A 24,998-nucleotide genomic window follows, 5' to 3' on the forward strand; every position below is an offset into this window, starting at 1 on the left:
GTGAAGCATCTGAATCTATAACTAGTGTCACAGGAATGGTTCAAAACATAGTCAGTAAGCAGAGTCAGTCTTCTTGTACTTAAGTCGGCATTGTGCCTTATCTATTTAATTCCGATGCAATATCTATGTTTCATCGTCAATAAGAAGGTCAGAGGGATACAGACAACCTGACGTGAGGCATCGGAATCTATAACTAGTGTCACAGGAATGGTTCAAAACATAGTCAGTACGAAGAGTCAGTCTTCTTGTACTTAAGTCGGCATTGTGCCTTTTGTACTTAATTCCGATGCTATTTCTGTGTTTCATGGTCAATAAGAAGGTCAGAGGGATACAGTAAACCTGAAGTGAACCATCGGAATCTATAACTAGTGTCACAGGAATGGTTCAAAACATAGACATTAAGAAGGGTCAGTCTTCTTGTACTTAAGTCGGCATTGTGCCTTTTGTACTTAATTCCGGTGCAATATCTCTGTTTCATCGTCAATAAGAAGGTGCAGGGTTATTCAGTAAATCTGAAGTGAAGCAACGGAATCTATAACTAGTGTCACAGGATTGGTTCAAAACTTAGACAGTAGGAAGAGTCAGTCCTCTTGTACTGAAGTCAGCATTGTGCCTTTTCTATTTAATTCCGATGCAATTTCTGTGATTCATCGTCAAAAAGAAGGTCCGAGGGATACAGTAAACCTGAAGTGAAGCATCGGAATCTATAACTGGTGTCACAGGAATGGTTCAAAACAGTCAGTAAGAAGAGTCAGTCTTCTTATACTTAAGTCGCCATACTACCTTTTGTATTTAATTCCGATGCAATTTCTGTGTTTCATCGTCAATAAGAAGGTCAGAGGGATACAGTAATCCTGAAGTGAAGCATCGGAATATATAACTTGTGTCACATGAATGGTTCAAAACAGTCAGTAAGAAGAGTCAATCTTCTTGTACTTAAGTCGGCATTGTGCCTTTTGCATTTAATTCCGATGCATTTTCTGTGTTTCATCGTCAATAAGAAGGTCCAAGGGATACAGCAAACCTGAAGTTAAGCATCGGAATATATAACTAGTGTCACAGGAATGGTTCAAACATAGACAGTAGGAAGAGTCAATCTTCTTGTACTTAAGTCGGCATTGTGCCTTTTGTATTTAATTCCGATGCATTTTCTGTGTTTCATCGTCAATAAGAACGTCCAAGGGATACAGTAAACCTGAAGTGAAGCATCGGAATCTATAACTAGTGTCACAGGAATGGTTCAAATCATAGACAGTAAGAAGAGTCAGTCTTCTTGTACTTAAGTCAGCAATGTGCATTTTGTATTTAATTCCAATGCAATTTCTGTATTTCGTCGCCAATAGGAAGGTCCGAAGGATACAGTAAACCTGAAGTGAAGCATTGGAATCTATAACTAGTGACACAGCAATGGTTCAAAACAGTCAGTAAGAAGAGTCAGTCTTCTTGTACATAAGTCGGCATTGTGCCATTTGTATTTAATTCCGATGGAAATTCTGTACTTCGTCGGCAATAAGAAGGTCCGAAGGATACAGTAAACCTGAAGTGAAGCGTCGGTATCTATAACTAATGTCACAGGAATCGTTCAAAACATAGACAGTAGGAAGTTACAGTCTTCTTGTACTTAAGTCGGCATTGTGCCTTTTGTATTTAATTCCGATGCAATTTCTGTGATTCATCGTCAAAAAGAAGGTCAGAGGGATACAGTAAACCTGAAGTGAAGCATCGGAAACTGTAACTAGTGTCACAGGAATGATTCAAACCATAGACAGTAGGAAGAGTCAGTCTTTTTGTACTTAAGTCGGCATTGTGCCTTTTGTATTTAATTCCGATGCAATTTCTATGTTTCATCGTCAATAAGAATGTCAGAGGGATACAGTAACCCTGAAGTGAAGCATCGGAATCTGTAACTAGCGTCACAGGAATGGTTCAAAACATAGACAGAAAGAAGAGTCAGTCTTCTTGTACTTAAGTCGGCATTGTGCCTTTTCTATTTATTTCCGATTCAATTTCTGTGTTTCATCGTCAATTAGAAGGTCCCAGGGATACAGTAAACCTGAAGTCAAGCATTGGAATCTATAACTAGTGACACAGGAATGGTTCAAAACAGTCAGTAAGAAGAGTCAGTCTTCTTGTACATAAGTCGGCATTGTGCCTTTTGTATTTAATTCCGATGCAAATTCTGTACTTCGTCGGCAATAAGAATGTCCGAAGGATACAGTAAACCTGAAGTGAAGCGTCGGTATCTATAACTAATGTCACAGGAATCGTTCAAAACATAGACAGTAGGAAGTGTCAGTCTTCTTGTACTTAAGTCGGCATTGTGCCTTTTGTTTTAAGTCCGATGCAATTTCTGTGTTTCATCGTCAAAAAGAAGGTCAGAGAGATACAGTAAACCTGAAGTGAGGCATCGGAATCTGTATCTAGTGTCACAGGAATGGTTCAAAACATAGAGAGTTGGAAGAGTCAGTCTTCTTGTACTTAATTGGCATTGTGCCTTTCGTATTTAATTCCGAAGCAATATCTGTGTTTCATCGTCAATAAGAAGGTGCAAGGGATACAGTAAACCAGGGCTATACAGTAAATCTGAAGTGAAGCATCGGAATCTATAACTAGTGTCACAGGATTGGTTCATAACTTAGACAGTAGGAAGAGTCAGTCTTCTTGTACTGAAGTCGGCATTGTGCCTTTTGTATTTAATTCCGATGCAATTTCTATGTTTCATCGTCAATAAGAATGTCAGAGGGATACAGTAACCCTGAAGTGAAGCATCGGAATCTGTAACTAGCGTCACAGGAATGGTTCAAAACATAGACAGTAAGAAGAGTCAGTCTTCTTGTACTTAAGTCAGCAATGTGCATTTTGTATTTAATTCCAATGCAATTTCTGTATTTAGCCGCCAATAAGAAGGTCCAAAGGATACAGTAAACCTGAAGTGAAGCATTGGAATCTATAACTAGTGACACAGGAATGGTTCAAAACAGTCAGTCAGAAGAGTCAGTCTTCTTGTACATAAGTCGGCATTGTGCCTTTTGTATTTAATTCCGATGCAAATTCTGTACTTCGTCGCCAATAAGAAGGTCCGAAGGATACAGTAAACCTGAAGTGAAGCGTCGGTATCTATAACTAATGTCACAGGAATCGTTCAAAACATAGACAGTAGGAAGTGTCAGTCTTCTTGTGCTTAAGTCGGCATTGTGCCTTTCGTATTTAAGTCCGATGCAATTTCTGTGTTTCATCGTCAAAAAGAAGGTCAGAGGGATACAGTAAACCTGAAGTGAAGCATCGGAATCTGTAACTAGTGTCACAGGAATGATTCAAAACATAGACAGTAGGAAGAGTCAGTCTTTTTGTACTTAAGTCGGCATTGTGCCTTTTGTATTTAATTCCGATGCAATTTCTATGTTTCATCGTCAATAAGAATGTCAGAGGGATACAGTAACCCTGAAGTGAAGCATCGGAATCTGTAACTAGCGTCACAGGAATGGTTCAAAACATAGACAGAAAGAAGAGTCAGTCTTCTTGTACTTAAGTCGGCATTGTGCCTTTTCTATTTATTTCCGATGCAATTTCTGTGTTTCATCGTCAATTAGAAGGTCCCAGGGATACAGTAAACATGAAGTGAAGCTTCGGAATCTATAACTAGTGTCACAGGAATGGTTCAAAACATAGACAGTAAGAAGAGTCAGTCTTCTTGTACTTAAGTCGGCATTGTGCCTTTTCTATTTAATTCCGATGCTATTTCTGTGTTCCATCGTCAATACGAAGGTCACAGGGATACAGTAAACCTGAAGTGAAGCATCGGAATCTATAACTAGTGTCACAGGAATGGTTCAAAGCATAGTCAGTAAGAAGATTCAGTCTTCTTGTACTTAAGTCGGCATTGTGCCTTATCTATTTAATTCCGATGCAATATCTGTGTTTCATCGTCAATAAGAAGGTCAGAGGGATACAGAAAACCTGAAGTGAGGCATCGGAATCTATAACTAGCGTCACAGGAATGGTTCAAAACATAGACAGAAAGAAGAGTCAGTCTTCTTGTACTTAAGTCGGCATTGTGCATTTTCTATTTATTTCGGATGCAATTTCTGTGTTTCATCGTCAATTAGAAGGTCCCAGGGATACAGTAAACATGAAGTGAAGCTTCGGAATCTATAACTAGTGTCACAGGAATGGTTCAAAACATAGACAGTAAGAAGAGTCAGTCTTCTTGTACTTTAGTCGGCATTGTGCCTTTTGTATTTAATTCCGATGCAATATGTGTGTTTCATCGTCAATAAGAATTTGCAAGGGATACAGTAAACCTGAAGTGAAGCATCGGAATCTATAACTAGTGTCACAGGAATGGTTCAAAGCAGTCAGTAAGAAGAGTCAATCTTCTTGTACTTAAGTCGGCATTGTGCCTTTTGTATTTAATTCCGGTGCATTTTCTGTGTTTCATCGTCAATAAGAAGGTCCAAGGGATACAGTAAACCTGAAGTGAAGCATCGGAATCTATAAGTAATGTCACAGGAATCGTTCAAAACATAGACAGTAGGAAGAGTCAGTCTTCTTGTACTTAAGTCGGCATTGTGCCTGCTCTATTTAATTCCGATGCAATTTCTGTGTTTCATCGTCAATAAGAATGTCGGAGGGATGCAGTAACCTTGAAGTGAAGCATCGGAATATATAACTAGTGTCACAGGAATGGTTCAAACATAGACAGTGTGAAGAGTCAGTCCTCTTGTACTTAAGCCGGCAATGTGCCTTTTCTATTTAATTCCAATGCAATTTCTGTATTTCGTCGCCAATACGTAGGTCCAAAGCATACAGTAAACCTGAAGTGAAGCATCGGAATCTATAAGTAATGTCACAGGAATCGTTCAAAACATAGACTGTAGGAAGAGTCAGTCTTCTTGTACTTAAGTCGCCATTGTGCCCTTTGTATTTAATTCCGAAGCATTTCTGAGTTTCATCGTCAAAAAGAAGGTCAGAGGGATACAGTAAACCTGAAGTGAAGCATCGGAATCTATAACTGGTGTCACAGGAATGGTTCAAAACAGTCAGTAAGAAGAGTCAGTCTTCTTATACTTAAGTCGGCATTGTGCCTTTTGTATATAATTCCGATGCAATTTCTGTACTTCGTCGCCAATAAGAAGGTCCAAAGGATACAGTAAACCTGAAGTGAAGCGTCGGAATCTATAACTAATGTCACAGGAATCGTTCAAAACATAGACAGTAGGAAGTGTCAGTCTTCTTGTACTTAAGTCGGCATTGTGCCTTTTGTATTTAAGTCCGATGCAATTTCTGTGTTTCATCGTCAAAAAGAAGGTCAGAGGGATACAGTAAACCTGAAGTGAAGCATCGGAATCTGTAACTAGTGTCACAGGAATGATTCAAAACATAGACAGTAGGAAGAGTCAGTCTTTTTGTACATAAGTCGGCATTGTGCCTTTTGTATTTAATTCCGATGCTATTTCTGTGTTTAATCGTCAATAAGAATGTCAGAGGGATACAGTAACCCTGAAGTGAAGCATCGTAATCTGTAACTAGCGTCACAGGAATGGTTCAAAGCATAGACAGAAAGAAGCGTCAGTCTTCTTGTACTTAAGTCGGCATTGTGCTATTTCGATTTATTTCCGATGCAATTTCTGTGTTTCATCGTCAATAAGAAGGTCCCAGGGATACAGTAAAGCTGAACTGAAGCATCGGAATCTATAACTAGTGTCACAGGAATAGTTCAAAACATAGACGGTAAGAAGAGTCAATCTTCTTGTACTTAAGTCGGCATTGTACCTTATCTATTTCATTCCGATGCAATTTCTGTGTTTCATCGTCAATAAGAAGGTCACTTGAATCAGCAGTTGTCTTGTGACAGCCAGAGCGACAGCACCAGCAGCAGCGAGTACTGTTTGTATAAAGCGTTTATTTTGCATTTTGTTTACGACCTTCCACTAAGGAAGGGATTCTATTTGTGTTTATCTGCTCTGCATAGTAACTAACAGTTCTTGATAAAACTTTACGTAGTTTTCGTGTTAGATTTCTTAGTGTTTTCTTGATCGTTTAGAACAGAAAGCGCCCTAAAACCGTCTTTTGTTTGTTTCGCGGCCGTTAGCCACTAGTCACTTGAATCAGCAGTTGTCTTGTGACAGCCAGAGCGACAGCACCAGCAGCAGCGAGTACTGTTTGTATAAAGCGTTTATTTTGCATTTTGTTTACGACCTTCCACTAAGGAAGGGATTCTATTTGTGTTTATCTGCTCTGCATAGTAACTAACAGTTCTTGATAAAACTTTACGTAGTTTTCGTGTTAGATTTCTTAGTGTTTTCTTGATCGTTTAGAACAGAAAGCGCCCTAAAACCGTCTTTTGTTTGTTTCGCGGCCGTTAGCCACTAGTCACCTGAATCAGCAGTTGTCTTGTGACAGCCAGAGCGACAGCACCAGCAGCAGCGAGTACTGTTTGTATAAAGCGTTTTTGTACTTATTTGCTGCGCTTAGCTTTTAAATAGTTTTTCTGGGAAAACCTAGCGTAGTTTTCGCGTCTCGTATTTCAGTGATTGTTTCTTGATTATCAGAGTAGCTAATCAGAAGATTATCTTGGGAATTTGTCACCTTATAGAGTAGGGTAAACATAGTCATGTGTAGGGACTGTGGTTGTTGTGAGCGGACGCAAGGAGAATTGGCCACTCTTCGGGGGCAGGTGGAGGCTTTGTCTGTTAGGCTCATCGAGCTCGAGGCGCAGGCGTCGGCTCGTAGTGGCGTTGGGGCAACTGTGGTGAGACCTATGCCTACTTCGGTGGCCTTGGAATCACATGGAACACCTGATGTCGCTGCGTCTTCCGGCAGTGAGCATCTTACCGGTCAGCCATCACTCCAGGGTGAATGACGGACAGTGGTGGGCTCGCGCGTGCCTGGCCGAAAGGCGAAGGTGGGATCTGGCCGCGTGGCAGCTGCCTTACCCCTTTCCAACAGGTACGGGGTGCTTCCTAGTGGTGATGACATCGTTTCCGAGCCACCACAGGGTGCCTCGCCTGTTGGGCCAGTGGCCGATTCTCCGGCAAGGTCCCGACAGTCACAGAGGGCGGGCCTATTAGTTATAGGGAGCTCCAACGTTAGGCGGGTTATGGAGCCCCTCAGGAAAATAGCGGGTAGGTCGGGGAAGAATGCCAGTGTGCACTCGGTGTGCTTGCCGGGGGGTCTCGTCCGTAATGTGGAGGAGGCCCTTCCGGCAGCTATTGAACGCACTGGGTGTGACCGGCTGCAGATAGTAGCACATGTCGGAACGAATGACGCCTGCCGCTTGGGTTCTGAGGCCATCCTTGGTTCCTTCCGGCGGCTGGCTGATTTGGTGAAGACAACCAGCATCGCACGCGGAGTGCAAGCTGAGCTTAATATCTGCAGCATAGTGCCCAGAGTCGATCGCGGTCCTCTGGTTTGGAGCCGTGTGGAGGGTCTAAACCAGAGGCTCAGACGACTCTGCGACTATAATGGTTGCAAATTCATCGACCTCCGTTATTGGGTGGAGAACTGTAGGGCCCCCCTAGACAGGTCAGGCGTGCACTACACACCGGAAGCAGCTACTAGGGTAGCAGAGTACGTGTGGCGTGCACACGGGAGTTTTTTAGGTTAGAGGGACCCCCCCTTGGGCGAAACGATAAAATACCTGACGGCTTACCAGAGAGGACATTATCATCGTTTATAAAGAATGTCCGTCCTCGGAGACCAAAAACAGGAAAAGTTAACGTAATATTGGTAAACTGCAGGAGTATCCAGGGCAAGGTTCCTGAATTAGTATCTCTTATTGAAGGAAATAGTGCGCATATAGTATTAGGAACGGAAAGTTGGTTAAAACCCGAAGTGAACAGTAACGAAATCCTAGACACAGAATGGAATATATACCGCAAGGATAGGATAAACGCCAATGGTGGAGGAGTATTTATAGCAGTAAAGAATTCAATAATATCCAGTGAAGTTATTAGCGAATGCGAATGTGAAATAATCTGGGTTAAGTTAAGTATCAAAGGTGGGTCAGATATGATAGTCGGATGCTTCTATAGACCACCTGCATCAGCAACCGTAGTAGTTGAGCGCCTCAGAGAGAACCTGCAGAACGTCGTGAAGAAGTTTCGTGATCATACTATTGTAATAGGGGGAGACTTCAATCTACCAGGTATAGAATGGGATAGTCACACAATCAGAACTGGAGCCAGGGACAGAGACTCTTGTGACATTATCCTGACTGCCTTGTCCGAGAATTACTTCGAGCAGATAGTTAGAGAACCAACTCGTGAAGCTAACGTTTTAGACCTCATAGCAACAAATAGACCGGAACTTTTCGACTCCGTGAATGTAGAAGAGGGTATCAGTGATCATAAGTCAGTGGTAGCATCAATGACTACAAGTGTAATAAGAAATGCCAAGAAAGGAAGGAAAATATATTTGCTTAACAAGAGTGATAGGGCACAAATCGCAGAATATCTGAGTGACCACCATCAAACGTTCATTTCTTAGGAAGAGGATGTGGAACATAAATGGAAAAAATTCAGAAACATCGTCCAGTACGCCTTAGATAAGTTCGTACCGACTAAGGTCCAAAGCGAGGGGAAAGATCCACCGTGGTATAACAATCATGTACGAAAGGTACTACGGAAACAAAGAAAGCTTCATCATAGGTTTAAGAGTAGTCGAATCATAGCTGATAAGGAAAAGCTGAACGAAGCGAAAAAGAGCGTAAAGAGAGCAATGAGAGAAGCATTCAACGAATTCGAACATAAAACATTGGCAAACAATCTAAACAAGAACCCTAAAAAGTTTTGGTCATATGTAAAATCGGTAAGCGGATCTAAATCCCCTATTCAGTCACTCGTTGACCACGATGGCACCGAAACAGAGGACGACCGAAGAAAGGCAGAAATACTGAATTCAGTGTTCCGAAACTGTTTCACTGCGGAAAATCGTAACACGGTCCCTGACTTCAGCCGTCGCACGGACGCCAAAATGGAAAATATTGAAATAAACGATATCGGAATTGAAAAACAACTGCTATCACTTAGTAGCGGAAAAGCATCCGGACCAGACGAGATACCCTTAAGATTCTACAGTGATTATGCTAAAGAACTTGCCCCCTTTCTATCAGCAATTTATCGTAGATCGCTGGAAGAACGTAAAGTACCTAGCGACTGGAAGAAAGCGCAGGTCGTTCCAATTTTCAAGAAGGGTCATAAATCAGATGCGAATAATTATAGGCCTATTTCGCTTACGTCAATCTGTTGTAGAATAATGGAACATGTTTTGTGTTCTCGTATTATGACGTTCTTAGATAATACAAATCTCCTTCATCATAACCAACATGGATTCCGCAAACAGAGATCATGTGAAACTCAGCTCGCCCTATTTGCCCAAGAAATTCACAGTGCCGTAGACACTGGCGAGCAGATTGATGCCGTATTCCTGGACTTCAGGAAGGCATTTGATACGGTTCCGCACTTACGTTTAGTGAAAAAAATACGAGCTTACGGAATATCGGACCAGGTTTGTGACTGGATTCAGGATTTCCTAGAAGAAAGAACACAACATGTCATTCTTAACGGTTCAAAATCTGCAGATGTAGAGGTAATTTCGGGAGTACCGCAGGGAAGCGTGATAGGACCTTTATTGTTTACAATATACATAAATGACTTAGTTGACAACATCGGTAGCTCCGTGAGGCTATTTGCAGATGACACGGTTGTCTACAAGAAAGTAGCAACATCAGAAGACTCGTACGTACTCCAGGAGGACCTGCAGAGGATTAATGCATGGTGCGACAGCTGGCAGCTTTCCCTAAACGTAGATAAATGTAATATAATGCGCATACATAGGGGCAGAAATCCATTCCAGTACGATTATGCCATAGGTGGTAAATCATTGGAAGCGGTAACGACCGTAAAATACTTAGTAGTTACTATCCGGAGCGATCTGAAGTGGAATGATCACATAAAACAAATAGTGGGAAAAGCAGGCGCCAGGTTGAGATTCATAGGAAGAATTCTAAGAAAATGTGACTCATCGACGAAAGAAGTAGCTTACAAAACGCTTGTTCGTCCGATTCTTGAGTATTGCTCATCAGTATGGGACCCTTACCAGGTTGGATTAATAGAAGAGATAGACATGATCCAGCGAAAAGCAGCGCGATTCGTCATAGGGACATTTAGTCAGCGCGAGAGCGTTACGGAGATGCTGAACAAGCTCCAGTGGCGGACACTTCAAGAAAGGCGTTACGCAATACGGAGAGGTTTATTATCGAAATTACGAGAGAGCACATTCCGGGAAGAGATGGGCAACATATTACTACCGCCCACATATATCTCGCGTAATGATCACAACGAAAAGATCCGAGAAATTAGAGCAAATACGGAGACTTACAAGCAGTCGTTCTTTCCACGCACAATTCGTGAATGGAACAGGGAAGGGGGGATCAGATAGTGGTACAATAAGTACCCTCCGCCACACACAGTAAGGTGGCTCGCGGAGTATAGATGTAGATGTAGATGTAGATACAGTAAACCTGAAGTGAAGCATCGGAATCTATAACTAGTGTCACAGGAATGGTTCAAAACATAGTCACTAAGAAGAGTCAGTCTTCTTGTACTTAAGTCGGCATTGTGCCTTATCTATTTAATTCCGATGCAATATCTGTGTTTCATCGTCAATAAGAAGGTGCAGGGTTATACAGTAAATCTGAAGTGAAACAACGGAATCTATAACTAGTGTCACAGGATTGGTTCAAAACTTAGACAGTAGGAAGAGTCAGTCTTCTTGTACTGAAGTCGGCATTGTGACTTTTCTATTTAATTCCGATGCAATTTCTGTGATTCATCGTCAAAAAGAAGGTCAGAGGGATACAGTAAACCTGAAGTGAAGCATCGGAATCTATAACTGGTGTCACAGGAATGGTTCAAAACAGTCAGTAAGAAGAGTCAGTCTTCTTATACTTAAGTCGCCATACTGCCTTTTGTATTTAATTCCGATGCAATTTCTGTGTTTCATCGTCAATAAGAAGGTCAGAGGGATACAGTAAACCTGAAGTGAACCATCGGAATCTATAACTAGTGTCACAGGAATGGTTTCAGAACATAGACATTAAGAAGGGTCAGTCTTCTTGTACTTAAGTCGGCATTGTGCCTTTTGTACTTAATTCCGGTGCAGTATCTCTGTTTCATCGTCAATAAGAAGGTGCAGGGTTATACAGTAAATCTGAAGTGAAACAACGGAATCTATAACTAGTGTCACAGGAATGGTTCAAGATATAGTCAGTACGAAGAGTCGGTCTTCTTGTACGTAAGTCGGCATTGTGCCTTTTGTATTTAATTCCGATGCAAATTCTGTACTTCGTCGGCAATAAGAAGGTCCGAAGGATACAGTAAACCTGAAGTGAAGCGTCGGTATCTATAACTAATGTCACAGGAATCGCTCAAAACATAGACAGTAGGAAGTGTCAGTCTTCTTGTACTTACGTCGGCATTGTGCCTTTTGTATTTAAGTCCGATGCAATTTATGTGTTTCATCGTCAAAAAGAAGGTCAGAGGGATACAGTAAACCTGAAGTGAAGCATCGGAAACTGTAACTAGTGTCACAGGAATGATTCAAAACATAGACAGTAGGAAGAGTCAGTCTTTTTGTACTTAAGTCGGCATTGTGCCTTTTGTATTTAATTCCGATGCAATTTCTATGTTTCATCGTCAATAAGAAAGTCAGAGGGATACAGTAACCCTGAAGTGAAGCATCGGAATCTGTAACTAGCGTCACAGGAATGGTTCAAAACATAGACAGAAAGAAGAGTCAGTCTTCTTGTACTTAAGTCGGCATTGTGCCTTATCTATTTAATTCCGATGCAATATCTGTGTTTCATCGTCAATAAGAAGGTCAGAGGGATACAGAAAACCTGAAGTGAGGCATCGGAATCTATAACTAGCGTCACATTAATGGTTCAAAACATAGTCAGTAAGAAGATTCAGTCTTCTTGTACTTAAGTCGGCATTGTGCCTTATCTATTTAATTCCGATGCAATATCTGTGTTTCATTGTCAATAAGAAGGTCAGAGGGATACAGAAAACCTGAAGTGAGGCATCGGAATATATAACTAGCGTCACAGGAATGGTTCAAAACATAGACAGAAAGAAGAGTCAGTCTTCTTGTACTTAAGTCGGCATTTTGCCTTTTGTATTTAGTTTCGAAGCTATTTCTGCATTTCGTCGTCAATTAGAAGGTCCAAAGGATACAGTAAACCTGAAGTGAGGCATCGGAATCTGTATCTAGTGTCACAGGAATGGTTCAAAACATAGACAGTTGGAAGAGTCAGTCTTCTTGTACTTTAGTCGGCATTGTGCCTTTTGTATTTAATTCCGATGCAATATCTGTGTTTCATCGTCAATAAGAAGGTGCAAGGGATACAGTAAACCTGAAGTAAAGCATCGGTATCTATAACTAGTGTCACAGGAATGGTTCAAAACATAGACAGTAAGAAGAGTCAGTCTTCTTCTACTTAGGTCGGCATTGTGCCTTTTGTATTTAATTCCGATGCAATATCTGTGTTTCATCGTCAATAAGAAGGTCATAGGGATACAGTAAACCTGAAGTGAAGCATCGGAATATTTAACTAGTGTCACAGCAATGGTTAAAACATAGACAGTAAGAAGAGTCAGTCCTCTTGTACTTAAGACGGCAATGTGTCTTTTCTATTTAATTCCAATGCAATTTCTGTATTTCGTCGCCAATACGTAGGTCCAAAGCATACAGTCAACCTGAAGTGAAGCATCGGAATCTATAAGTAATGTCACAGGAATCGTTCAAAACATTGACTGTAGGAAGAGTCGGTCTTCTTGTACTTAAGTCGGCATTGTGCCCTTTGTATTTAATTCCGAAGCATTTCTGTGTTGCATCGTCAATAAGAAGGTCAGAGGGATACAGTAAAAATGAAGTGAAGCATCGGAATCTATAACTAGTGTCACAGGAATGGTTCAAGACAGTCAGTAAGAAGAGTCGGTCTTCTTGTACATAAGTCGGCATTGTGCCTTTTGTACATAATTCCGAAGCAATTTCTGTACTTCGTCGCCAATAAGAAGGTCCAAAGGATACAGTAAACCTGAAGTGAAGCGTCGGAATCTATAACTAATGTCACAGGAATCGTTCACAACATAGACAGTAGGAAGTGTCAGTCTTCTTGTACTTAAGTCGGCATTGTGCCTTTTGTATTTAAGTCCGATGCAATTTCTGTGTTTCATCGTCAAAAAGAAGGTCAGAGGGATACAGTAAACCTGAAGTAATGCATTGGAATCTGTAACTAGTGTCACAGGAATGATTCAAAACATAGACAGTAGGAAGAGTCATTCTTTTTGTACATAAGTCGGCATTGTGCCTTTTGTATTTAATTCCGATGCTATTTCTGTGTTTAATCGTCAATAAGAATGTCAGAGGGATACAGTGACCCTGAAGTGAAGCATCGTAATCTGTAACTAGCGTCACAGGAATGGTTCAAAGCATAGACAGAAAGAAGAGTCAGTCTTCTTGTACTTAAGCCGGCATTGTGCTATATCTATTTATTTCCGATGCAATTTCTGTGTTTCATCGTCAATAAGAAGGTCCCAGGGATACAGTAAACCTGAACTGAAGCATTGGAATCTATAACTAGTGTCACCGGAATGGTTCAAAACATAGACAGTAAGAAGAGTCAGTCTTCTTGTACTTAAGTCGGCATTGTACCTTATCTATTTAATTCCGATGCAATTTCTGTGTTTCATCGTCAATAAGAAGGTCACAGGGATACAGTAAACCTGAAGTGAAGCATCGGAATCTATAAGTAGTGTCACAGGAATGGTTCAAAACATAGTCAGTAAGAAGACTCAGTCTTCTTGTACTTAAGTCGGCATTGTGCCTTATCTATTTAATTCCGATGCAATATCTGTGTTTCATCGTCAATAAGAAGGTCAGAGGGATACAGAAAACCTGACGTGAGGCATCGGAATCTATAACTAGTGTCACAGGAATGGTTCAAAACATAGTCAGTACGAAGAGTCAGTCTTCTTGTACTTAAGTCGGCATTGTGCCTTTTGTACTTAATTCCGATGCTATTTCTGTGTTTCATGGTCAATAAGAAGGTCAGAGGGATACAGTAAACCTGAAGTGAACCATCGGAATCTATAACTAGTGTCACAGGAATGGTTCAAAACATAGATATTAAGAAGGGTCAGCCTTCTTGTACTTAAGTCGGCATTGTGCCTTTTGTACTTAATTCCGGTGCAATATCTCTGTTTCATCGTCAATAAGAAGGTGCAGGGTTATACAGTTAATCTGAAGTGAAGCATCGGAATCTATAACTAGTGTCACAGGATTGGTTCAAAACTTAGACAGTAGGAAGAGTCAGTCTTCTTGTACTGAAGTCGGCATTGTGCCTTTTCTATTTAATTCCGATGCAATTTCTGTGATTCATCGTCAAAAAGAAGGTCAGAGGGATACAGTAAACCTGAAGTGAAGCATCGGAATCTATAAGTGGTGTCACAGGAATGGTTCAAAACAGTCAGTAAGAACAGTCAGTCTTCTTATACTTAAGTCGCCATACTGCCTTTTGTATTTAATTCCGATGCAATTTCTGTGTTTCATCGTCAATAAGAAGGTCAGAGGGATACAGTAAACCTGAAGTGAAGCATCGGAATATGTAACTAGTGTCACAGGAATGGTTCAAAACAGTCAGTAAGAAGAGTCAGTCTTCTTGTACATAAGTCGGCATTGTGCCTTTTGTATTTAATTCCGATGCAAATTCTGTACTTCGTCGGCAATAAGAAGGTCCGAAGGATACAGTAAACCTGAAGTGAAGCGTCGGTATCTATAACTAATGTCACAGGAATCGTTCAAAACATAGACAGTAGGAAGTGTCAGTCTTCTTGTACTTAAGTCGGCATTGTGCCTTTTGTATTTAAGTCCGATGCAATTTCTGTGTTTCATCGTCAAAAAGAAGGTCAGAGGGATACAGTAAACCTGAAGTGAAGCATCGGAAACCGTAACTAGTGTCACAGGAAGGATTCAAAACATAGACAGTAGGAAGAGTCAGTCTTTTTGTACTTAAGTCGGCATTGTGCCTTTTGTATTTAATTCCGATGCAATTTCTATGTTTCATCGTCAATAAGAATGTCAGAGGGATACAGTAACCCTGAAGTGAAGCATCGGAATCTGTAACTAGCGTCACAGGAATGGTTCAAAACATAGACAGAAAGAAGAGTCAGTCTTCTTGTACTTAAGTCGGCATTCTGCCTTTTCTATTTATTTCCGATGCAATTTCTGTGTTTCATTGTCAATTAGAAGGTCCCAGGGATACAGTAAACATGAAGTGAAGCATCGGAATCTATAACTAGTGTCACAGGAATGGTTCAAAACATAGACAGTAAGAAGAGTCAGTCTTCTTATACTTAAGTCAGCATTGTGCCTTTTCTATTTAATTCCGATGCTATTTCTGTGTTCCATCGTCAATAAGAAGGTCACAGGGATACAGTAAACCTGAAGTGAAGCATCGGAATCTATAACTAGTGTCACAGGAATGGTTCAAAACATAGTCAGTAAGAAAAGTCAGTCTTCTTGTACTTAAGTCGGCATTGTGCCTTATCTATTTAATTCCGATGCAATATCTGTGTTTCATCGACAATAAGAAGGTCCAAGGGATACAGTAACCCTGAAGTGAAGCATCGGAATCTGTAACTAGCGTCGCAGGAATGGTTTAAAACATAGACAGAAAGAAAAGTCAGTCTTCTTGTACTTAAGTCGGCATTGTGCCTTTTCTTTTTAATTCCGATGCAATTTCTGTGTTTCTTCGTAGATAAGAAGGTCCAAGGGATACAGAAAACCTGAAGTGAAGCATCGGAATCTATAACTAGTGTCACAGGAATCGTTCAAACATAGACAGTAGGAGGAGTCAGTCTTCTTGTACTTAAGTCGGCATTGGGCCTTTTGTATTTAGTTCCGATGCAATTTCTGTGTTTCATCGTCAATAAGAAGGTCCTAGGGATAGAGTAAACCTGAAGTGAAGCATCGGAAACTATAACTAGTGTCACAGGAATGGTTCAATACGTAGACAGCAAGAAGGGTCAGTCTTCTTGTACTTAAGTCGGCATTGTGCCTTTTGTATTTAATTCCGATGCAATATCTGTGTTTCACCGTCAGTAAGAAGGTGCAAGGGATACAGTAAACCTGAAGTGAAGCATCGGAATCTATAACTAGTGTCACAGGAATGGTTCAAAACATAGACAGAAAGAAGAGTCAGTCTTCTTGTACTTAAGTCGGCATTGTGCCTTTAGTATTTAATTCCGAAGCTATTTCTGCATTTCGTCGCCAATTAGAAGGTCCAAAGGATACAGTAAACTTGAAGTGAGGCATCGGAATCAATAACTATTGTCACAGGAATCGATCAAAACATTGACAGTAGGAAGAGTCAGTCTTCTTGTACTTAAGTCGGCATTGTGCCTTTTGTATTTAATTCCGATGCAATATCTGTGTTTCATCGTCAATAAGAAGGTCCAAGGGATACAGTAACCCTGAAGTGAGGCATCGGAATCTATAACTAGTGTCACAGGAATGGATCCAAACATATTCAGTAAGAAGAGTCAGTCTTCTTGTACTTAAATAGGCATTGTGCGTTTGTATTTAATTCCGATGCAATTTCTGTGTTTCTTCGTCAATAAGAAGGTCAGTGGGATACAGAAAACCTGAAGTGAGGCATCGGAAACTATAACTAGCGTCACAGGAATGGTTCAAAACATAGACAGAAAGAAGAGTCAGTCTTCTTGTACTTAAGTCGGCATTGTGCCTTTTGTATTTAATTCCGATGCAATATCTGTGTTTCATCGTCAATAAGAAGGTCCAAGGGATACAGTAACCCTGAAGTGAAGCATCGGAATCTGTAACTAGCGTCACAGGAATGGTTGAAAACATAGACAGTTGGAAGAGTCAGTCTTCTTGTACTTTAGTCGGCATTGTGCCATTTGTATTTAATTCCGATGCAATATCTGTGTTTCACCGTCAATAAGAAGGTCCAAGGGATACAGTAACCCTGAAGTGAAGCATCGGAATCTGTAACTAGCGTCGCAGGAATGGTTTAAAACATAGACAGAAAGAAAAGTCAGTCTTCTTGTACTTAAGTCGGCATTGTGCCTTTTCTTTTTAATTCCGATGCAATTTCTGTGTTTCATCGTAGATAAGAAGGTCCAAGGGATACAGAAAACCTGAAGTGAAGCATCGGAATCTATAACTAGTGTCACAGGAATGGTTCAAAACATAGTCAGTAAGAAGAGTCAGTCTTCTTGTACTTAAGTCGACATTGTGCCTTTTCTATTTAATTCCGATGCAATATATGTGTTTCAACGTCAATAAGAAGGTCAGAGGGATACAGTAAACCTGAAGTGAGGCATCGGAATCTATAACTAGTGTCACAGGAATGGATCCAAACATAGTCACTAAGAAGAGTCAGTCTTCTTGTACTTAAGTCGGCACTGTGCTTTTGTATTTACTTCCGATGCGATTTCTGTGTTTCTTCGTCAATAAGAAGGTCTAAGGGACACAGTAAACCTAAAGTGAAGCATCGGAATCTATAACTAATGTCACAGGAATCGTTCAAACATAGACAGTAGGAGGAGTCAGTCTTCTTGTACTTAAGTCGGCATTGGGCCTTTTGTATTTAGTTCCGATGCAATTTCTGTGTTTCATCGTCAATAAGAAGGTCAGAGGGATACAGTAAACCTGAAGTGAAGCCTCGGAATCTATAACAAGTGTCACAGGAATGGTTCAAAACAGTCAGTAAGAAGAGTCAGTCTTCTAGTACTTAAGTCGGCATTGTGCCTTTAGTATTTAATTCCGAAGCTATTTCTGCATTTCGTCGCCAATTAGAAGGTCCAAAGGATACAGTAAACTTGAAGTGAAGCATCGGAATCAATAACTATTGTCACAGGAATCGATCAAAACATTGACAGTAGGAAGAGTCAGTCTTCTTGTACTTAAGTCGGCATTGTGCCTTTTGTATTTAATTCCGATGCAATATCTGTGTTTCATCGTCAATAAGAAGGTCCAAGGGATACAGTAACCCTGAAGTGAAGCATCGGAATCTGTAACTAGCGTCACAGGAATGGTTCAAAACATAGACAGAAAGAAGAGTCAGTCTTCTTGTACTTAAGTCGGCATTGTGCTTTTTGTATTTAATTCCGATGCAATTTCTGTGTTTCATCGTCAAAAAGAAGTTCAGATGGGATACAGTAAACCTGAAGTGAATCATCGTAATCTATAACTAGTGTCACAGGAATGGTTCAAAACATAGTCAGTACGAAGAGTCAGTCTTCTTGTACTTAAGTCGGCATTGTGCCTTTTGTATTTAATTCCGATGCAATTTCTGTGTTTCATCGTCAATAAGAAGGTGCAAGGGATACAGTAAACCTGAAGTGAAGCATCGGAATCTATAACTAATGTCACAGGAATCGTTCAAACATAGACAGTAGGAGGAGTCAGTCTTCTTGTACTTAAGTCGGCATTGGGCCTTTTGTATTTAGTTCCGATGCAATTTCTGTGTTTCATCGTCAATAAGAAGGTCCTAGGGATAGAGTAAACCTGAAGTGAAGCATCGGAAACTATAACTAGTGTCACAGGAATGGTTCAATACGTAGACAGTAAGAAGGGTCAGTCTTCTTGTACTTAAGTCGGCATTGTGCCTTTTGTATTTAATTCCGATGCAATATCTGTGTTTCACCGTCAGTAAGAAGGTGCAAGGGATACAGTAAACCTGAAGTGAAGCATCGGAATCTATAACTAGTGTCACAGGAATGGTTCAAAACATAGTCAGTAAGAAGAGACGGTCTTTTTGTGCTTAAGTCGGCATTGTGCCTTTTCTATTTAATTCCAATGCAATATCTGTGTTTCATCGTCAATGAGAAGGTCAGAGGGATACAGTAAACCTGAAGTGAAGCCTCGGAATCTATAACAAGTGTCACAGGAATGGTTCAAAACAGTCAGTAAGAAGAGTCAGTCTTCTAGTACTTAAGTCGGCATTGTGCCTTTAGTATTTAATTCCGAAGCTATTTCTGCATTTCGTCGCCAATTAGAAGGTCCAAAGGATACAGTAAACTTGAAGTGAAGCATCGGAATCAATAACTATTGTCACAGGAATCGATCAAAACATTGACAGTAGGAAGAGTCAGTCTTCTTGTACTTAAGTCGGCATTGTGCCTTTTGTATTTAATTCCGATGCAATATCTGTGTTTCATCGTCAATAAGAAGGTCCAAGGGATACAGTAACCCTGAAGTGAAGCATCGGAATCTGTAACTAGCGTCACAGGAATGGTTCAAAACATAGACAGAAAGAAGAGTCAGTCTTCTTGTAATTAAGTCGGCATTGTGAATTATCTAATTAATTCCGATGCAATATCTGTGTTTCATCGTCAATAAGAAGGTCAGTGGGATACAGAAAACCTGAAGTGAGGCATCGGAATCTATAACTAGCGTCACAGGAATGGTTCAAAACATAGACAGAAAGAAGAGTCAGTCTTCTTGTACTTAAGTCGGCATTGTGCCTTTTCTATTTAATTCCGATGCAATATCTGTGTTTCAACGTCAATAAGAAGGTCAGAGGGATACAGTAAACCTGAAGTGAGGCATCGGAATCTATAACTAGTGTCACAGGAATGGATCCAAACATAGTCAGTAAGAAGAGTCAGTCTTCTTGTACTTAAATAGGCATTGTGTGTTTGTATTTAATTCCGATGCAATTTCTGTGTTTCTTCGTCAATAAGAAGGTCCAAGGGAAACTGTAAACCTAAAGTGAAGCATCGGAATCTATAACTAGTGTCACAGGAAAGGTTCAAAACATAGACAGTAAGAAGAGTCAGTCTTCTTGTACTTAAGTCGGCATTGTGCTTTTTGTATTTAATTCCGATGCAATTTCTGTGTTTCATCGTTAAAAAGAAGTTCAGAGGGATACAGTAAACCTGAAGTAAATCATCGTAATCTATAATTAGTGTCACAGGAATGGTTCAAAACATAGTCAGTACGAAGAGTCAGTCTTCTTGTACTTAAGTTGGCATTGTGCCTTTTGTTTTTAATTCCGATGCAATTTCTGTGTTTCATCGTCAATACGAAGGTCAGTGGGATACAGTAAACCTGTAGTGAAGCATGGGAATCTATAACTAGTGTCACAGGAATGGTTCTAAACATAGACAGTAAGAAGGGTCAGTCTTCTTGTACTTAAGTCGGCATTGTGCCTTTTGTATTTAATTCCGATGCAATATCTGTGTTTCATCGTCAATAAGAAGGTCCAAGGGATACAGTAACCCTGAAGTGAAGCATCGGAATCTGTAACTAGCGTCACAGGAATGGTTGAAAACATAGACAGTTGGAAGAGTCAGTCTTCTTGTACTTTAGTCGGCATTGTGCCTTTTGTATTTAATTCCGATGCAATATCTGTGTTTCACCGTCAATAAGAAGGTCCAAGGGATACAGTAACCCTGAAGTGAAGCATCGGAATCTGTAACTAGCGTCGCAGGAATGGTTTAAAACATAGACAGAAAGAAAAGTCAGTCTTCTTGTACTTAAGTCGGCATTGTGCCTTTTCTTTTTAATTCCGATGCAATTTCTGTGTTTCATCGTAGATAAGAAGGTCCAAGGGATACAGAAATCCTGAAGTGAAGCATCGGAATCTATAACTAGTGTCACAGGAATGGTTCAAAACATAGTCAGTAAGAAGAGTCAGTCTTCTTGTACTTAAGTCGACATTGTGCCTTTTCTATTTAATTCCGATGCAATATATGTGTTTCAACGTCAATAAGAAGGTCAGAGGGATACAGTAAACCTGAAGTGAGGCATCGGAATCTATAACGAGTGTCACAGGAATGGATCCAAACATAGTCACTAAGAAGAGTCAGTCTTCTTGTACTTAAGTCGGCATTGTGCTTTTGTATTTACTTCCGATGCGATTTCTGTGTTTCTTCGTCAATAAGAAGGTCTAAGGGATACAGTAAACCTAAAGTGAAGCATCGGTATCTATAACTAGTGTCACAGGAAAGGTTCAAAACATAGACAGTAAGAAGAGTCAGTCTTCTTGTACTTAAGTCGGCATTGTGCTTTTTGTATTTAATTCCGATGCAATTTCTGTGTTTCATCGTCAAAAAGAAGTTCAGAGGGATACAGTAAACCTGAAGTGAATCATCGTAATCTATAACTAGTGTCACAGGAATGGTTCAAAACATAGTCAGTACGAAGAGTCAGTCTTCTTGTACTTAAGTCGGCATTGTGCCTTTTGTATTTAATTCCGATGCAATATCTGTGTTTCATCGTCAATAAGAAGGTCCAAGGGATACAGTAACCCTGAAGTGAAGCATCGGAATCTGTAACTAGCGTCACAGGAATGGTTCAAAACATAGACAGAAAGAAGAGTCAGTCTTCTTGTAATTAAGTCGGCATTGTGCCTTATCTAATTAATTCCGATGCAATATCTGTGTTTCATCGTCAATAAGAAGGTCAGTGGGATACAGAAAACCTGAAGTGAGGCATCGGAATCTATAACTAGCGTCACAGGAATGGTTCAAAACATAGACAGAAAGAAGAGTCAGTCTTCTTGTACTTAAGTCGGCATTGTGCCTTTTCTATTTAATTCCGATGCAATATCTGTGTTTCAACGTCAATAAGAAGGTCAGAGGGATACAGTAAACCTGAAGTGAGGCATCGGAATCTATAACTAGTGTCACAGGAATGGATCCAAACATAGTCAGTAAGAAGAGTCAGTCTTCTTGTACTTAAATAGGCATTGTGCTTTTGTATTTAATTCCGATGCAATTTCTGTGTTTCTTCGTCAATAAGAAGGTCCAAGGGAAACTGTAAACCTAAAGTGAAGCATCGGAATCTATAACTAGTGTCACAGGAAAGGTTCAAAACATAGACAGTAAGAAGAGTCAGTCTTCTTGTACTTAAGTCGGCATTGTGCTTATTGTATTTAATTCCGATGCAATTTCTGTGTTTCATCGTTATAAAGAAGTTCAGAGGGATTCAGTAAACCTGAAGTGAATCATCGTAATCTATAACTAGTGTCACAGGAATGGTTCAAAACATAGTCAGTACGAAGAGTCAGTCTTCTTGTACTTAAGTCGGCATTGTGCCTTTTGTTTTTAATTCCGATGCAATTTCTGTGTTTCATCGTCAATATGAAGGTCAGTGGGATACAGTAAACCTGAAGTGAAGCATCGGAATCCATAACTAGTGTCACAGGAATGGTTCTAAACATAGACAGTAAGAAGGGTCAGTCTTCTTGTACTTAAGTCGGCATTGTGCCTTTTGTATTTAATTCCGATGCAATATCTGTGTTTCATCGTCAATAAGAAGGTGCAAGGGATACAGTAAACCTGAAGTGAAGCATCGGAATCTATAACTAGTGTCACAGGAATGGTTCAAAACATAGACAGTAAGAAGGGTCAGTCTTCTTGTACTTAAGTCGGCATTTTGCTTTTGAATTTAATTCCGATGCAATTTCTGTGTTTCTTCGTCAATAAGAAGGTCCAAGGGATACAGTAAACCTAAAGTGAATCATCGGAATCTATAACTAGTGTCACAGGAAAGGTTCAAAACATAGACAGTAAGAAGAGTCAGTCTTCTTGTACTTACATCGGCAATGTGCCTTATCTATTTAATTCCAATGCAATTTCTGTATTTCGTCGCCAATATGAAAGTCCAAAGGATATAGTACACCTGAAGTGAAGCATCGGAATCTATAACTGATGTCACAGGAATCGTTCAAACATAGACAGTGGGAAGAGTCAGTCTTCTTGTACTTAGGTCGGCATTGTGCCTTTTGTATTTAGTTCTGATGCAATTTCTGTGTTTCATCGTCAGTAAGAAGGTCCTAGGGATAGAGTTAACCTGAAGTGAAGCATCGGAAACTATAACTAGTGTCACAGGAATGGTTCAATACGTAGACAGTTAGAAGGGTCAGTCTTCTTGTGCTTAAGTCGGCATTGTGCCTTTTCTATTTACTTCCAAAGCAATATCTGTGTTTCATCGTCAATAAGAAGGTCAGAGGGATACAGTAAACCTGAAGTGAAGCCTCGGAATCTACAACAAGTGTCACAGGAATGGTTCAAAACAGTCAGTAAGAAGAGTCAGTCTTCTTGTGCTTAAGTCGGCATTGTGCCTTTAGTATTTAATTCCGAAGCCATTTCTGCATTTCGTCGCCAATTAGAAGGTCCAAAGGATACAGTAAACCTGAAGTGAAGCATCGAAATCAATAACTATTGTCACATGAGTCGATCAAAACATAGACAGTAGGAAGAGTCAGTCTTCTTGTACTTACGTCGGCATTGTGCTTTTTGTATTTAATTCCGATGCAATTTCTGTGTTTCATCGTCAAAAAGAAGTTCAGAGTGATACAGTAAACCTGAAGTGAAGCATCGGAATCTGTAACTAGTGTCACAGGAATGGTTCAACACATAGACAGTAGGAAGAGTCAGTCTTCTTGTACTTAAGTCGGCATTGTGCCTTTTGTATTTAATTCCGTTGCAATATCTGTGTTTCATCGTCAATAAGAAGGTCCAAGGGATACAGTAACCCTGAAGTGAAGCATCGGAATCTGTAACTAGCGTCACAGGAATGGTTCAAAACATAGACAGTAGGAAGGGTCAGTCTTCTTGTGCTTAAGCCGGCATTGTGCCTTTTTTATTTAATTCCGATGCAATATCTGTGTTTCATCGTCAATAAGAAGGTGCAAGGGATACAGTAAACGTGAAGTGAAGCATCGGAATCTATAACTAGTGTCACAGGAATGGTTCTAAACATAGACAGTAAGAAGGGTCAGTCTTCTTGTACTTAAGTCGGCATTGTGCCTTTTGTATTTAATTCCGATGCAATTTCTGTGTTTCATCATCAATAACAAGGTCAGAGGGATACAGTAGACCTGAAGTGAAGCATCGGAATCTATAAATAGTGTCACAGGAATGGATCAAAACAGTCAGTAAGAAGAGTCAATCTTCTTGTACTTAAGTCGGCATTGTGCCTTTTGAATTTAATTCCGATGCATTTTTCTGTGTTTCATCGTCAATAAGAAGGTCCAAGGATTACAGTAAACCTGAAGTGAAGCATCGGAATCTATAACTAGTGTCTCAGGAATGGATCTAAACATAGACAGTAAGAAGGGTCAGTCTTCTTGTACTTAAGTCGGCATTGTGCCTTTTGTATTTAATTCCGATGCAATTTCTGTGTTTCATCGTCAAAGAGGTCAGAGGGATACAGTAAACCTGAAGTGAAGCATCGGAATCTATAACTAGTGTCACAGGAAAGGTACAAAACATAGACAGTAAGAAGAGTCAGTCTTCTTGTACTTACGTCGGCAATGTGCCTTATCTATTTAATTCCAATGCAATTTCTGTATTTCGTCGCCAATAAGAAAGTCCAAAGGGTTTAGTAAACCTGAAGTGAAGCATCGGAATTTATAACTAATGTCACAGGAATCGTTCAAACATAACAGTAGGAAGAGTCAGTCTTCGTGTACTTATGTCGGCATTGTGTATTTTGTATTTAATTCCGATGAAATTTCTGTGTTTCATCGTCAGTAAGAAGGTCAGAGGGATACAGTAAACCTGAAGTGAAGCATCGGAATATATAACTAGAGTCACAGGAATGGTTCTAAACATAGACAGTAAGAAGGGTCAGTGTTCTTGTACTTAAGCCGGCATTGTGGCTTTTGTATTTAATTCCGATGCCATGTCTGTGTTTCATCGTCAATAAGAAGGTGCAAGGAATACCGTAAACCTGAAGTGAAGCATCGGAATCTATAACTAGTGTCACAGGAATGGTTCTAAACATAGACAGTAAGAAGGGTCAGTCTTCTTTCACTTAAGTCGGCCTTGTGCCTTTTGTATTTAATTCCGAAGCTATTTCTGCATTTCGTCGCCAATTAGAAGGCCCAAAGGATACAGTAAACCTGAAGTGAAGCATCGGAGTCTGTAACTACTGTCGCAGGAATGGTTCAAAACATA

The sequence above is a fragment of the Schistocerca americana genome, unplaced genomic scaffold, assembly GCF_021461395.2.
Source record: "Schistocerca americana isolate TAMUIC-IGC-003095 unplaced genomic scaffold, iqSchAmer2.1 HiC_scaffold_19, whole genome shotgun sequence".
In the NCBI taxonomy this organism is placed as follows: Eukaryota; Metazoa; Arthropoda; class Insecta; order Orthoptera; family Acrididae; genus Schistocerca; species Schistocerca americana.